We start from the raw sequence: 16075 nt of genomic DNA, 5'->3' as shown, positions 1-16075 counted from the left end.
TATATATATATATATATATATGCATACATACATGAACTGTTTAGAGTAGTTTTGCAGGGAAGTGGGTACAAAATGAAGGGCAGTAAGAGATTCAGCTGCTCGTTGTATGGTAGGCTAGCAGGAGCTACATTTTCTTTACTATGCTGAGGTTGTGGAGCCAATTCTAAAGGTCTACTGCTGAATCATTTTAGAGGTCTTTGGGCGTTGATTTTATTAAGTTTGAACCTATATATTTCCATGTACAAGTAATTGTGGTATTTTTTTTATCTTCTATAGGACAAGAGTGCCTACAATACGTCAAAATGTTCAAAGAGCTTAAAAACTAATGGTATGATTGTTCGTCAATTCTTAGCAAACATTACTTGTTCATATCTCTATAAAAAATAAGGGTAAAATACAAGTTTGTTAAAGTTATCAAATTATTTAAGTTACTTGGACGATATCCCATACCAAGCAAGTACAACTTTAGGGTCCCCTCTGGCCCTCGTTAGAATCTCAATGTTGTCTTTAAAAATCTGCAACCTCGCTTGTTTCCTAGGACTAGTTCGCGAAACGTGCATTGCACGTTTGTCCCCTAATTGATATTAGAAAAGTTAATTTATATAGCTAAGTTCAACTCTATGTCCTTTCAAATGTAAGTTTATCATAAGAATATAACTCTGCACAAAATAGAAAATGAAAATGTTGTATTAGATGTTGGAGGTTTGATATTTTAAATACTTCATGAAAAATAAAAATTTTATTATATCAGAGGAATTAATACATTTTAATGACTAGACATAAGTTTTACTAATAAAAAAATTGTCTATAAAAAAAAACTTATAAAAAAAAATATTACAAAATGTTTGGGAGGTATACCATCAAATTTATAAAAAAATATACAATTTCAAATTAAAAATTGAGATGTAAATAAAGACATCACATCCATAATAAAATACATCACATTAAAATAAATAGACAAAAATATTTTCATACTAATTGAAATACATTTTGTTAGAAGTCGACTTACTATAGACAAAACTTATCATATGTATAAAAAACTATAATCTTATAATAATAATAAAATAAACGGAAAGAAAGTTTGAATATGTTAAGAATAAAGATACACTATATTTCTTGAACTATATATATATATATATATATATATATATATATATATATATATATACACACACACACACACACACACATATTAAAAAGTATGAATTCTAAAACAATATTATTCAATGTATCATTTAGTCATGTTTTTACTACACATTATTTTTTTATTTTTACTTTTGCACTTTTTTTGTACCTCTCTATAAAAGTTAAGTAGATGATTTTTTGTTAAACATTTGAGATAACATATAAAAAGGAAAAAATACAAAATATGTTATTTTAAAAAGATAAATGATTATCAGAGAATGAAGAAAATATAATTATTATTCTATGAGATTTAACATGTTTATCCTTAAAATAATTAAATATAAATTTACTATATACTAAAGATAGAAAATACAAAAATACAATAATCAATTATGAAGTTATACTTAAAAACTCAAAACGATGGAGATATGAAAAATAAAAATTCCTTAAAACTTCATATTGAAGTATATTTATCTTGCAACTATAATAATTTACATATTTATCGATAAAAAGAAGATGGTTATGCATGAAATTTTAAAGAAACGAATAAATAAAATAGTAAGAATTCTTATAATTACAAACTAGTAATGAAAATTTTCCAACTGATGTAGCACCTACTCTAGAATGCAAGATGATATCAAACTTGAATGAAAGAAGAAGTATAAATAACATGGTGTGAGTGTGTTTGATAGACTCTTCATAACATCCCTTATCTTACAAATTTAAATTGAAAGGTCGTTAGACTCTTCATTACCCAAATTTAATTAGTACATGAATATATATGATGTATTAAGATCTTGTTAGATGCATGAATTTAAATATAGCTATTACTTAATATTTAATTAATTAAATTTATATTAATATTAATTTATTTTAGGGGTAAGATAACGGCAAAATGGTAATTCAACTTTGAAGTTAGGAACTTTCCATTTATAATTATATATTATATATTATATATATGAATGATTTTCACACACTGCTGAATAATAGTGAATGTAACATTAATACAAGAAGACATCACGAAACCCGTACTTTTTGATAGTCGTTCTCCTCTTACCTCATCGGCCATGTCCTAGGTCACATTGGTAGAAGCAATTCAGTAGCCATAACCATAAAAATCGCAACGAACTTCACGACTCATTTTCCCTTCTTCCCTTCTTCCTCTTTCCTTTTTCAATCTCATGAATCTCCGATAAATTTTTTGAATCCTCAATGAAGATTTTAGGGATGAAATAGTTTCCATCAACATCAATCCAAGAGATTGGCAGTTTGTTACCAGTGTCAAAGTTAATTCCAAACATGTTATAAAAATAAACAATTAATTTAAATCACACCATTTCCACCTCGATCGTAGCTTTTCCACTAACAAAAGCTGAAACGAGCACATCCATAGCCCGTTTATTGAAATCCATCCACGATCATTCTTATACATCTTGAACCTCAACAGACTCCCACTCTCTTTGAAGTTGTGGTGATTCCGAAATAGTAACTTAGCATGATCTGGCCATCTACCCAACGGAAGAACCTCATTTCTCACATTCAACTTCCCGCGACACCATCCTTGCTGCAGTTTTCACTATTCATTGGTGTTTTAATCATCCTGATACACATCAATCTATGTTGATATAAATATCTTTTTGAGAGGCTTAATTTATAGTTGAAGAAAGACCAAAGGAGAACTTCTCTATTTATACTAGTTCATTGGAGAAGACATTCAAATAATGGACCAGTGATGGATTTTTCGGGTAGTAAAAAAATGTGAGTGTGAAAAGAGAGAATTTTGCTCACATATGTAGAGCCAAGTTTCTTCTAGATACGTTGTATCTAAGTGGATTCACATGCTTATGGAATAGACCAATGATTGAATGTCTAAAACCAAGGGTATGAGCGTCATTTTGTTTGAATGTCTTTCCCAATCAACTAGTATAAATAGAAAAGTTCTCCTTTGGTCTTTCTTCTGCTAGAAATTAAGCCTCTCAAAAAGATATTTATATCACAATAGATTTGAAGTGTGTGATGATGATCAAACACCAACGATTAACGAAAACTGCAGCATGGATGGTGTCGATGGGACGCTGAATGTGAGAAATGAGCTTCTTCCATTAAGTAGATGGCTTGATCTTGCTCGGTTACTGTTTCAGTGTCACCGTAACTTCTATAAGAGTGGGAATCTGTTGAATTTCAAGGTCCATAAGAATGGATCGTGGATGGATTTTTAGAAACATGTGATGGATGTGGTCATTTTTGTTTTTGTTAGTGGAAAATCTATGATTGAGATGAAATGGAAGGTTTTAATTAATTGTTTACTTTTATCGCTTGTTGGGGATTGTTATGGACTTTAGGAACGAACTTCCAATCTCTTGGATTGATGTCGACTGAAACTATTTTATCCCCAAAATATTCATTGAGGATTCAGAAAATATGTTGGAGATTCATAAGATTGAAAAAGGAAAGAGGAAGAAAGGAAGAACGAAAAATGAATTGGGCAGCTCATCGCGGATTTTTGTGTCTACGTCTACTGAATTGCTTCTACCATAGTGGCGTAGGATATGGCTAATGAAGGAAGAGGAGAACGACTATCCAAAGCTAAAGGGTTTCGTGATGTCATCTTGTATGACTGTTAAAATCACTGCTACTCAGCAGTGTATGAAATCGGTCCTAGGGAGCAAGCCGACACATTTTTAAAGACAACATGGAGATTGTAACGAAGGCCTGAGGGCACTATAAAGTTGTATTTGCTTGGTATGGGACATCGTCCAAGAAACATAAACAATACGCTAACTTTTTCAAACTTGCATTCTACTATTATTAGTGAGTCATTTCGGTTTTTCTGTAAAAATTTTCCGCAAAGGTAATGATTCACCATCATAAGACAACATAATAACTGTTTCAACTTGTATTACTTTTGCCTTTTGTTTTCGTATTTTTACCCCATGTCAAAGCTCTAATGCAATTATTTCTTGTTAAACATAGGTACAGGTTCAATCTGATCCAGCTAGTCGCCTGGTCATTAACGCTCACCCCAACAAATTTGACAGTATCCGGGGTGTTACTAGCTTCAAGAAGGTACACATCTTGTTATTTGTTTTAATGATTTTGATTTTGATAGAGTAGTTCAATATTTGCCTTTCTTGCATATATTTTTACTTGTGAAGAGAAACTATCATGCAGAAAGCCTTGTATTTCTTCAATGGATCTGAAAACTATAACATTGTTACGTTTCTATTTTTTTTATCTCAACACTCTAAGAAGTGTAAGACAATCAGAAAGTTCTACATTCCATTCAAAATATTTTGTAGCATTAATGAGTCAGTCTCCAATATTACTGGTAAGTATTGATGTACTATACAATTCTCCGGTCCTGTTCGCAAAGCCATTACCTCACACAATAAACATGAAGACCTCAAATTTTCTCTTCATCGTTGAAAATAACATTGAAGTTGCAGCCTACAAGCCAAGGTAACGTCATATTGTGACTCAGTGAATAAATATAATCCCAAAAACTTAGTCTTCAAGTGCTGAATACTTAGCATAAATGAAAGTAAGTATTCATTTTTTCATTGTTATGTACTAAATTATCGTACCACAAGTCACTATTTGTTTTGCTGGACTCAGCAGTTCCCATCCCGGCATTGTATATTGTTTGTTGATGATTTTCTTGTTGCTGCTGCTCTTGATCTTTGTCAATACAGACAACCACATGTATAGCCTTTCAAATCGCATTAATATGCCTATTCCATAGTAACCAAATCTTACATCCACCCTTCACATTACATTGTTTGGGAATTTGAATTCGCAAAAATAATCCATCTCTGGCCACCCATAGGAAAACGTCCCTATCACGACATTCTGTAAGTTTTCAACGGTGTTCATCCGCCTAACTTCATCTTCAGTCCATGTTATTCTTGGAATACCATTTATATACGAAGGTTGTTTGATGGGAATAGGTGCAATTAATATTTTGAGATAGATTCATTGTATTAGGTATAAGGAGGTCAACATATTTGTCTCCTTGAGCAGTTGGCAAACATTTTTGTTCGTCGGGCTTATCCTTTGTTCCAGTTTCTTGGTTTCTAATGAGAATTGAATTTGAATTGAGGGAGATTATCTGGACAGCCGCCGAAGCAGGCTGACCAGTGGACAAAATGGCCATGATTGGTAAAAAAGTTGTTGTAGCAAGGTGGACTTTAAAGTTCACCTTTCATTGGCACTCAACATCTTATTTATCTTTTCACTCAAAATTCATGATATGACTAAAAATATTGTAAATTTTCTTCCATTTAATATGTCTTATATAAACAAATTATTCTCTATAATTGAAAAGAAGAAAGTGTTTTGTGTTGTTGGCATTCATGTCCAGTAAAAGAAAAAAAAACATGAAAATTACTTGTATAGTTCAATAGACAGGTTCAAACTTAAGAAAATGAGTGCTAAAATACCTCTACAAGGATTCAACAGCTGACCTTTACAATTGGCTCAACAAAATCATCATAACCAAGAAACTTTTGCTCTTCCAGCCAACCCTACAACGAGCAACTGAATCTCTTATGCACGCGCGTTGCACGTATATCAAACCATTTACCACACTATTTTAAAAATAATGTAAATATTATTAAAAAAAATTCACTATTAAAATCTCTTAGTTACACCTCGTAAATATACTTTCTCCTCCTTTGTCTTTAATATGGTACTTTATTATTGTTGTACTGTTGGTGTTCTTACTTTTATTATAACATAATATAAATAAATATTATTACAAAATATAGAAGATGTACTAAATTTATGTTTTTAATTGGAATATTAGATTAATTTAAAATTTATGTTAGGGAGTATTCTAATTTCACTAACCTATGAGATTCTCCACGTATATAAATCAATCTTGAAGTTTAAAAAAGAAGATCTAAGGCATAAAAAGAGTAGTTTAAAAATGTAAGAAATTTATAGTTAAAATGTGAAGTTAATTAAACATATTGGTAAGCTAGTGTGTATAAATTTATGTTAGTTCTTTGAATTTGATTGGTATAACTATGCTTGAGGTATCATTTTGAGGAAAACGTTCACTTCGTGGTGAAGACAAGGGCTAATTAAGCACAATGATAAAAAAAGTTCGTGAGCGATTGTGATATGGATGAAATTATTCAATCGAGATTTGTTGATTAAATGAATTTTTGTATGCTAATAAAGACTTTCGAGTATCTAAGGTTGTGATTTTCTACTATTTAGTGAGTAATGTAGTTGTACGACATGTTTTAGGATACATTGGGGCACCACTCGAATAGAATTTAAAGGAGTCACGGTCATAATGAAAAATAAAATTAAAATTAACGGGACGTATTGTAGCATTCAGAAAGAGGTCAGTGCAATAATATTTTTCTCTGATTGCAAGGGCTAAAGAGGTATTTTTTCGAGGGGTTGAGAATTGAGTTTAGGGTAGCGTGACTTTATCCGTTTTACTCTTGTTATTGTAATAGTGTTACTTGTTCATTATATTTGTTAAAACAATAGGAAATGACTTGAGAACATAGTGTACATACGTTCAACTCGAGTGTGACGATGATTTTTTTTGTGGTTTTGAGTTCAGTAATGAGTACTATTCAATTTTTTGCGAAGGATATGGTATGATCTATTAAGAGTAGACTAATGACTAGATAAGAAACATAATTCCCTAAAAGTTTCAAGGTATAAGCTAACGTTGATAGATAAGAGGATTGAGTTACAAAGTTGAATTGACAATTCAGATTATTTTTCATTATATGTCAACATTTATGATGATATGTTTTGTCAAGATATGTAATTTTAAGATAAGAAATGATAGATTGTATTTGTATTGAGCATGTGAAAGAACTTACGCATGCTTTGAACCATAAAGTTTGTTACTTTTGATTGTTAAAGAATCTAAGGAATGGTCTCCCTCAGATATTTGATTTAGAGTGTGAAGTAAAATATCATGAGTTGTTGGTGAAAGAATGAGAACGGTAAGCTAGCTTTAGAAAAAAAATGTCTGATATATTGAAGGGTCGAGATACTTAAATTTTCACATTGGAAAGAATTTGAGAAAAGCGAAGGAATAAGACCTCTTGTATAAACCTTTAGGGTGTATTTCAAGGTTGTATTTATTTTTGCCTATGAGGTTAGATATGAATGTGATATGTGAACTAGTGTGGTACAGAGTTACTAGGAGCTTATTATCGACTTTTATAAAGATTGAGTTTTTTGTTTGGGTGATAAAAAGTGAGGTATCATAAAGTTTTTGTTTTACGTGGGATTAGTTGCTCAAATTACGATAGATGAATTAAGAATGATTTACAATGTGAGATATTATTCTACAAGGTGATTAAGAAATTTAAAGTTTGGTTACTTCTACTCAATTGATGGGACTATATAGAATGTTATGATGTGCTACACAAACATTTGATGGTGAATAGAAGCTATATGCATAAGGTATATAAACTTCTTATAGTGACTGAGAATTTCATAAATGTTGGTCCGCGGTATATAATGGTTTGAACGTTAGTTGAAACTAGGTTTATCAAATACTTTCTATAGTTTTATATTGTTTATGATTGTAATAAGTACAAGAATGGTTGATTGTAAGTGGCTAAAAATCGAGGAGATAGAGTCATATGAATGGAAATGTTTGATATGTACATTATGGAAGGAGTATCTAGAGTTATTAGACTTTGGTTATGTACATTCATATGTGACCAACTACTTCATTCTTGGGCGTGGTTTAGAGTATGATTCTTTTCTAGGTTCGTGTAATTTTTCGCTTCTGTGGGTGAGTCCCTAGTAGTGGATCAGGTGTACCAATGACGTTCTTGTAGGGTGGCATTCTTGGTTAGACATGTTCATTCCAGTTGTGGAAGATTTGGTGTTGTCTTGGATAGTTGATATATACTAGTGATTCTACACGCATAACTTTGTGTATAAGAATTTATAGGAGATCAATGATGAAAATTTACAGTTGTTGGATAAATTTAAAATTTATCTCATTATCGGTATCATGTGTTGGCTATGTGTGATTAAATGTGGGGACTTTTTGGTCTAGTTATGTCATTCTTAAAGTTTTTCTACAATAGCTACTAATCTAGCATTTTAAAAATGTTATCAATGGTTCTATATGCTTGAATGTGTCACTCAATGATTGTTACTTGATCATTTCTGTCTTTGGATCATATAAGTTCGATTCTCCTTGATGATTACTTGATGTATAATGATCATAATTGTATAGCTTAAGCTTGATGAAATATTATTTTGTGCGGATGTAATCTTGGTAAGATCTATGATGGTTTGTGCATAATGAGTGTGTGGTGGTTGGTTCAGGTTCAATCCTGATTATAGCCAATATTGATTCAGGATTTTAACATGGTTATATTAGATGTTATTTGTCCTGGTTGATGTGTCAAGGTCAATGGGAGAATCGGTAAGGTGAATAGTCCACTTGGAAATAGTTTTGTTGTTATCTGAGTTTACATATAATAACAATCATCATTAGAGTAGTTAGATGAACCCATTTTAGTAATTTTATGGGAAGAGGTGGTGATCTCCAATTGGTTGGTTTGATAGTTATTAAATGAGACTTTGGGTAATAATATTTTGAAGGAATTTTTGATAAAACTACCCTTTCTTATCCTCACCTTCCTTTGATCGTTCGAGGAAGAACGATGGATAAATTTGTTTCTACTATATTGACCCTTTTTCGTTTTGAGTACTAGAGCTTTTTTATTTCCTAGAGTACTTTTAAATGGTATTTTGGACTATGATAACTATAATTATAGAATAAATGAGGTAATTTTTATAATTTATTTAGTTGGTGGTTAAGAAAAATAACATTAAAATTAATAGTGGACTACTTTTACTTCTTTTATAACTATTCATATGTTATATTAGGATAAAAGATAATTTGTGGAAGAACAAAAAAGGCGTGGAACGAAAACCAAAGTAGAAACGTCTATATCAAATAGGATATGAGGGTTGGTGCATATATTGTTACTGTTGGAAAGTGAAGAATAAACATTAATTGGTCATTAACAAAAAGGAAAGGTATAAGGATTAAGGTATGACAATAATTATATAATATAAATAATGTTTCGTTAAATTTAAGAAATAAGCATATTAGTTCAGTCTTTTTTATTTTGCAGTTACCCCTGTTTGGATTAGTTAAAATTGATGTTAAATATTTTCATTAATTATCATATTATGATTCAAGTTTTAATATATATATGTATAGATCGTATTATTGTTATTATTATTATTATTATTATAATATTGATGTTAAAGGATGAAATCATAGTATTATGCATGTATATAAAGATTAGTGTTGCAAATTGGTTTCGGTGCATCATAGGTCAAAATCGAAATTGGTGGATTAAATTGGTATGTTATTTTTTGTAGTGATGCTGTAACATAATTGAGGAATAATATAATGAATTACAACTAATGGTTTTGAAGTATCTTCTCATCTTCTTTCACCTACTGACGTAAGTGATTAACATGACTTAGTTTGTAACTCTTTGGATAGTCATCACATTATGAATATCAGTTTAACATATTGAAATAGGTAATTATAATTTTAGGTGTATCAAATTATTTAAGTTCCATTAAAGTTTTCATAATTAGGTGAGTTTTTGGGTCAAGCCTAGACATAGAATAATATGAGTGTTTATACGGTACTTAACTCACAAATTATGCATATACATACTTCATAGATTAGAAACGATCGGAGGCATTGATGAAAGGAAAAGCATTGGATAAAAAGCTTGCTTGACTTCGTATTTTCGGTGGGGGTAGGTGATTGTTTTTCTTTTTTTGTAGATAGACTCTTAATAGTGATTGATATGAATGGAGTGATATTGTGAAGTTCCCCATGTACTTGATTGTGTGGTTATGTGGTTTGTGATTGGCCTGAAATCTTGAGATCGTGTAATTTATAATATTGAACCCTCTCTATGAATTGATTTTCTGAACAAAGAAGGCTTGATGAAATATTGTTAATGAATTGATAAGTCGTAATAGTAAATTATAAATTAACAATATTATTGAAGCAGAGTGTCACGTTCTGACACGGTATTATGAATCGAAGTGTCATGTTCTGTCATGATATTATGGTTCAGGTGTCACATTTTTACACGACATTATGGATCAGAGTGTCACATTCCGACGCGATATTATTTGATCAGAGTGTCACATTCTGACACGGTAATATTGGATCGGGATGTCACGTTCAGACACTTAACATTGATGAGGAGAACTTATTGAATTAATTGAATGTACTCAATCTCCAAGAATTAAATTCCCAAAATACCTTGGTTTGGGGAAATGAGTCCTCATGTGTGATCTTAATATTGTTGACTGATTACGTACTTACTTCAGTGTTGTTGACACTGGTTTATGTTGTTTGTTGCTTTCCACCTACTAAGTTTCATAGTTAATTTTATACTATTACTTTATGCATATTAGTTACTATTTTTAGTTAGCCAATGATATCTACTCATGTCATATTTGTCACGCTCCAAGCTACCCCCGAGACGCGGACACGGAACCTAGGACAAAAAGTGATCCCAAGCTACTCCTGCTAGCATGATCATGAGCATATTAAAGCTAATTAACTGAATGCAGAAGCTAAATCATAATTTAAACTTAAAACATGGGGAATAATCATATTCTATAACTGAGATATGTGGAAACAATGAGTTTAATACAAAGAAGTCATTAACTTAGTACTAAGCTGAAACTAACTATGTCTGAAAATAGACTTTAAACTGACTAGAAATGATGGGACATGCCCCAAGTAAGTCTAGCATCAACTGAAACTAATGGACTACATACCAAAAATAAACTCATGACTAATGTCCTCGGAGAATGATGACTCACCACAGAATATACTGAACTAGATATCGGAAATCGATCTAAGCGCAATCTTGATACTTAGTTACTCAAAATTAAATAAATCACGAGAAGATGTTGCGTACGTATGCGTCAGTATATGAAGGTACTTAGCATGTAGGATAGAGTAAAGCTGAAAGAATACATAATTGAACAAGTACAAAGAAAGTATAATAATCTGAACATATATCCTAAATTCTGAGCTAACTAGATGCAATGACCAAATTTATAACATGCTGAGATCGAATGATAACTGAACTGTAAATATGGTCAATGCATTAGAGAGTGTGCCCGAACTGTGGGAGCTACGAATAACCGATAATAAAACCATATGAGCTAAATTTGGTGTCCGATGTATACGCCCCATCGAGAGGACCCCATATATCCTGCTAGATGTATAAAGGCATGCTGGCTTGATCACTAGACTGATTGCCCATATAGGGGGCATACAACCTAGTTAGCTAGTAGTTCTGGGACTAATTGGGTACGCTGAATCATAGTCCAACTCGGTATTCTGCTACTCTTAATGAATTATGTAATTAACTGATTATGACTGCGTTCTGTAAATACTGGATAACTCAAAACTAAACATGCAAAACTGAGAATGCAAAAATTAATTTGGTAATTATGCATTTAACTGAGGCATGCATATCTGAAGTAACTGAAATATCTTGCCTAATATATGTAATTCAAGAACTAAAGAAATACATACCTAGAGTTCTGAAATTCATGCAATAATCTAAGTAATAACATGATAACCTGATTTGGACATATAATTAATAAATTCATGAAGTTTCTGTTGAAGTTTTAGAAACCCTAGGTCTAATCATGATATGGAAATCAAGAATTTTATTGAAAACTAGGGACCCAATGGGTGAAAGGAACCCATTAGTGAAATCCCACATACCTGGTGATGAAATTCACGGAGAAATATTTAGATTTCGGGGCTAGAACAGCTGGAACCTTGCCTCATTATTGAACTAGGATTCTTGACTTTTTTCTCCTTTCTTGCTTCTAATTTTCTATGTTTTGATTTAATGATTTGACATAGGTATGTTTTAGATATGTTTGTAGGCTTAAACTGACTAAAATCTAGTGATTTTGGGTAAAAATGAAGTATCTTAGGGTTTAAACTAAGTGGGAAAAGTCCAAAAGACCCCTGAGTTTGGCAAACTTGGTGGCTATGGAAAGCTAACTCAATTATCTATCATTTCAAAAGTCCTTATACAGCTATTTTATTTTGTGCTAAGAGTTATGATCATTTGAAGTTGACCAAACTGCATTTTCCCCCGAACTGTCTGCTAATTTCCACCTACGGTCATACCTACGGTCTGTAGGTCCATCTACGGATCGTGTTGGTCAATCGTGGCTCTTGTCATATAGTGGGTAGATGGGGTGTTGATCGATAGGCACAGACTGCGGACCGTAGTCTGACCTATGGAATGTAGGTCTGTCCGTCGTTTGACACTTAGTTAAATTTTCTGGGTTGAGTTTTTGGGGAGTTCCAGTCACAAACGACGGATGTGCAGTACGGGCTGTGGGTCAGGCTACTGTCCATCGATGGTACTCATTGATTGCACCTATAGATTTCTGAAAAGCTGATTTCTGGTCTGTTCTAGAGATGGGGTGTTACATTATCTCTCCCTTGGGAACATTCTTCCTCAAATGAAGACTAACTAGCTGAAATAGAGGGAGTAAGTTGAAATCCCCTACTAATAAACACTGAGAACTAAGTTTCTGAATGAGTTGAGTTTCGAGAACTTTCAAATACGTTGAAAATGTAAGTACAAACTTAGGGAACATGATACTAAGACTCAATTCACACATAAATGACTAAAAGACTGAAGAATAACTATTACCTCAGGCTGGAGTGGAATCGGAAGGAAAGAGGTGAGGATACTTGGCTTTCATGGCTGCTTCTGCTTCCCAAGTAGCTCCCTCTATGGACTGACTCCTCCACAAAATCATGACTGAAGCGACTTCTTTATTTCTCAACCTTCTAACCTGACGATCAAGAATCTCAACTGGTACATCGTCATAAGAAAGACAATCTCTCACCGCCACACTCTATAATGACACTACAGAGGCTGGATCCCCCACACCCTTCTTCAAGAGTGAGATGTTGAAGACCGGATACACTGCTGCTAATTCTGTTGGCAACTGTAACTCATATGCCACATTGCCCACCCTTTTAAAGATCTTGTAAGAGCTTACATATCTAGGGTTGAGTTTCCCTTTCATGAAAAATGTCATCACTCCAGTCTTAGGTGACATTTTCAAGAAAAACCCAATCATCAACTTGGAACTGTAGTTCTATTCTCCTTACATTTGCATATGATTTTTGACGACTTTGGGTTGTCTTAAGTCTATCTCTAATGAGTTGCACTTTTTCCATAGCATAAAGGACTAAATCTGGCCCTATCAAAGTTGTTTCACCTACTTCAAACCAATGAACATGAGATCTACATCTACGCCTATACAATGCCTCATACGAGACCATCTGAATGCTTGAATGTAGTTATTACTGTAGGCTAACTCAATAAGAGGAAGGTGATCGACCCAACTACCCTTGAAATCGATTACACAAGATTTCAACATATCTTCTACGGTCTGAATGGTACGCTCTTCCTGTCCATCCGTATGTGGATGAAATATTGTGCTAAGGTTAACTTGAGTACCAAGACCGTTCTGAAATGACTTCTAGAAAATGAGAGGTAAACTGAGGACATCTATCTAAGATGATAGACAAATTAACCCCATGTAACCTAAAATTTTTATCAATGTAAAGCTTGGCGTAGTCCTCTGGCGAATCTGTAGTCTTGACCGCTAGAAAACGAGAAGACTTAGTCATCCTATCAACTATCACCCAAACTGAGTCATGTTATTTTCGAGTACGAGGTAACCCTGTGATGAAATCCATAGTGATCACTTCCCACTTCAAAGTAGGAATATCAATTTCTTGAGTCATACCTCCTGGTTTCTGAGGTTCTACCTTCACTTGCTGACTACTGGGGCACTCAATAGCAAAATCTATTATATCCCTCTTCATGTCATTCCACCAATAGGTTTCCCGCAGATCACGGTACATCTTAGTGGCATCTGGGTGAATAGAATATCTGGAGTTATGAGCTTCAGCAAGGATATTCTTTCTCAACTCACCCACATCAGGAACACACAACCAACCCTGGTAGCGATATACACAATCTCCCCCTTGGGAGAAAACCTCCACTATCTGATTTTGGAATGCACCCTTAAGTTCAAGCAAGATTGAATCATTGTCTTTCTTCTCTTTAACCTCCACTACCAATAAATTCTTCCCCATTATGAACTATTACGCCATTGTCTGATATGCTCATAAGGAGAACTTCTAAGCGAGCAAGCTTTTGAAAATCTTCACTAGCTTCTTACTTTCTTCCTCAACATGGGCTACAGTACCCATAGATAATCTGCTAAGAGCATATGCTACAACATTCGTTTTACCAAGATGATAATTCAAACTTATATAATAATCCTTAAGGATATCAAGCCATCTCTTTTGGAGAAGATTCAACTCTTTCTGGGTGAACACATACTTAAGACTCTTATTATCAATGAACACATCCACATGAACACCATACAAGTAGTGTCTCCATATATTGAGTGCAAACACCACTGCTGCAAGATCAAGGTCATGAATTGTATAGTTCTTCTTAGGCAACTTAAGCTATCTAGAAGCATACACTATAACCTTATCTCGCTGCATCAACATACAACCTAGGCAAACTATGAATGCATCACAATAGCTCACATAATCATCTGAACCCTCCGTAGAGTGAAGAGAGGAGCTGTAGTAAATCTTGTTTTCAATTCTGCAAAGCTTTTCTCACAATCATCTGACCACTAAAACCAGACCATCTTCTTAGTCAGCCTACTCAATGGTGAGTCTATGTATGAAAATCCTTCCACAGACCTTCTATAATAACCCGCTAGACCTAAGAAACTTTGGATATCTGTAGTAGAGGTAGGTATAGGCCATTGTTTCAGTGCTTTTATATTATGTGAATCCACTCGAATCCCTTTGCTAGATACAATGTGACCAAGGAAAGAAACGGATTGCAAATAGAACTCACATTTTCTAAACTTAGCAAATAACTGGCGATCCTTGAGAGTCTGTAGAACAATTCTCAAATGACTCTCTTGTTCTTCCTCATTCCTAGAGTAGATGAGGATATCATCAATAAATACGATAACGAACAAGTCCAAGTACTGTTTGAACACTCTGTTCATCAAATCCATGAAAGCTGCAGGTACATTAGTTAGTCCAAACGACATAACTACGATTTCATAATGACCATACTGAGTTCTGAAGGCAATCTTCGGAATGTCACTATCTCTAACTCTAAGCTGTTGATAACCTTATCTGAGGTCTATCTTTGATAAATGTCTAGCACCCTGAAGTTGGTCAAACAAGTCATCAATCGTGAGGATGGGATACTTATTCTTGATTGTGACCTTGTTGAACTGTCAATAATCAATGCAAATTTTTAGAGAACCATCTTTCTTCTTTATGAACAACACTGATGTGCCCCATATGAAATACTAGGTCTGATAAAGCCCTTATCTAGAAGGCCTTTCAATTGCTCTTTAAATTTCTTAAGCTTTGTTGGAGCCATTCTATAAGGAGGAATGGAAATAGGTTGGGTATTTTGAAGGAGATCAATTCCAAAGTAAATTTTTCCCTTTCGAGAGGGACTCTGAAAGATCTTCTAGAAACTCACAGACTACAGTAACTGACTAAACAGTTGGGGTTTCAGAGCTAGAATCCTTAACCCAAACTAGATTATAGAGATAACCCTTAGAGATCATTTTCTGGCCTTAATGTAAGAAATGAATTGTCCCATAGGTGCTAAACTACTATCCTTCCATTCTAAGATTAGTTAGTCTAAAAACTCAAAAGGAACAATCCTAGTTCTACAATCAACTGAGGCATAATAGGAATGTAGCCAATCCATGGCTACAATGACATCAAACTCTACCATTTCTAACGCTACAAGATCCGCTAAGGTGTATTTCTGGGATACTGTAA

The sequence above is a fragment of the Solanum pennellii genome, chromosome 12 (genome assembly GCF_001406875.1).
Source record: "Solanum pennellii chromosome 12, SPENNV200".
Lineage (NCBI taxonomy): Eukaryota > Viridiplantae > Streptophyta > Magnoliopsida > Solanales > Solanaceae > Solanum > Solanum pennellii.
Note: the sequence above shows the minus strand (reverse complement) of the source record.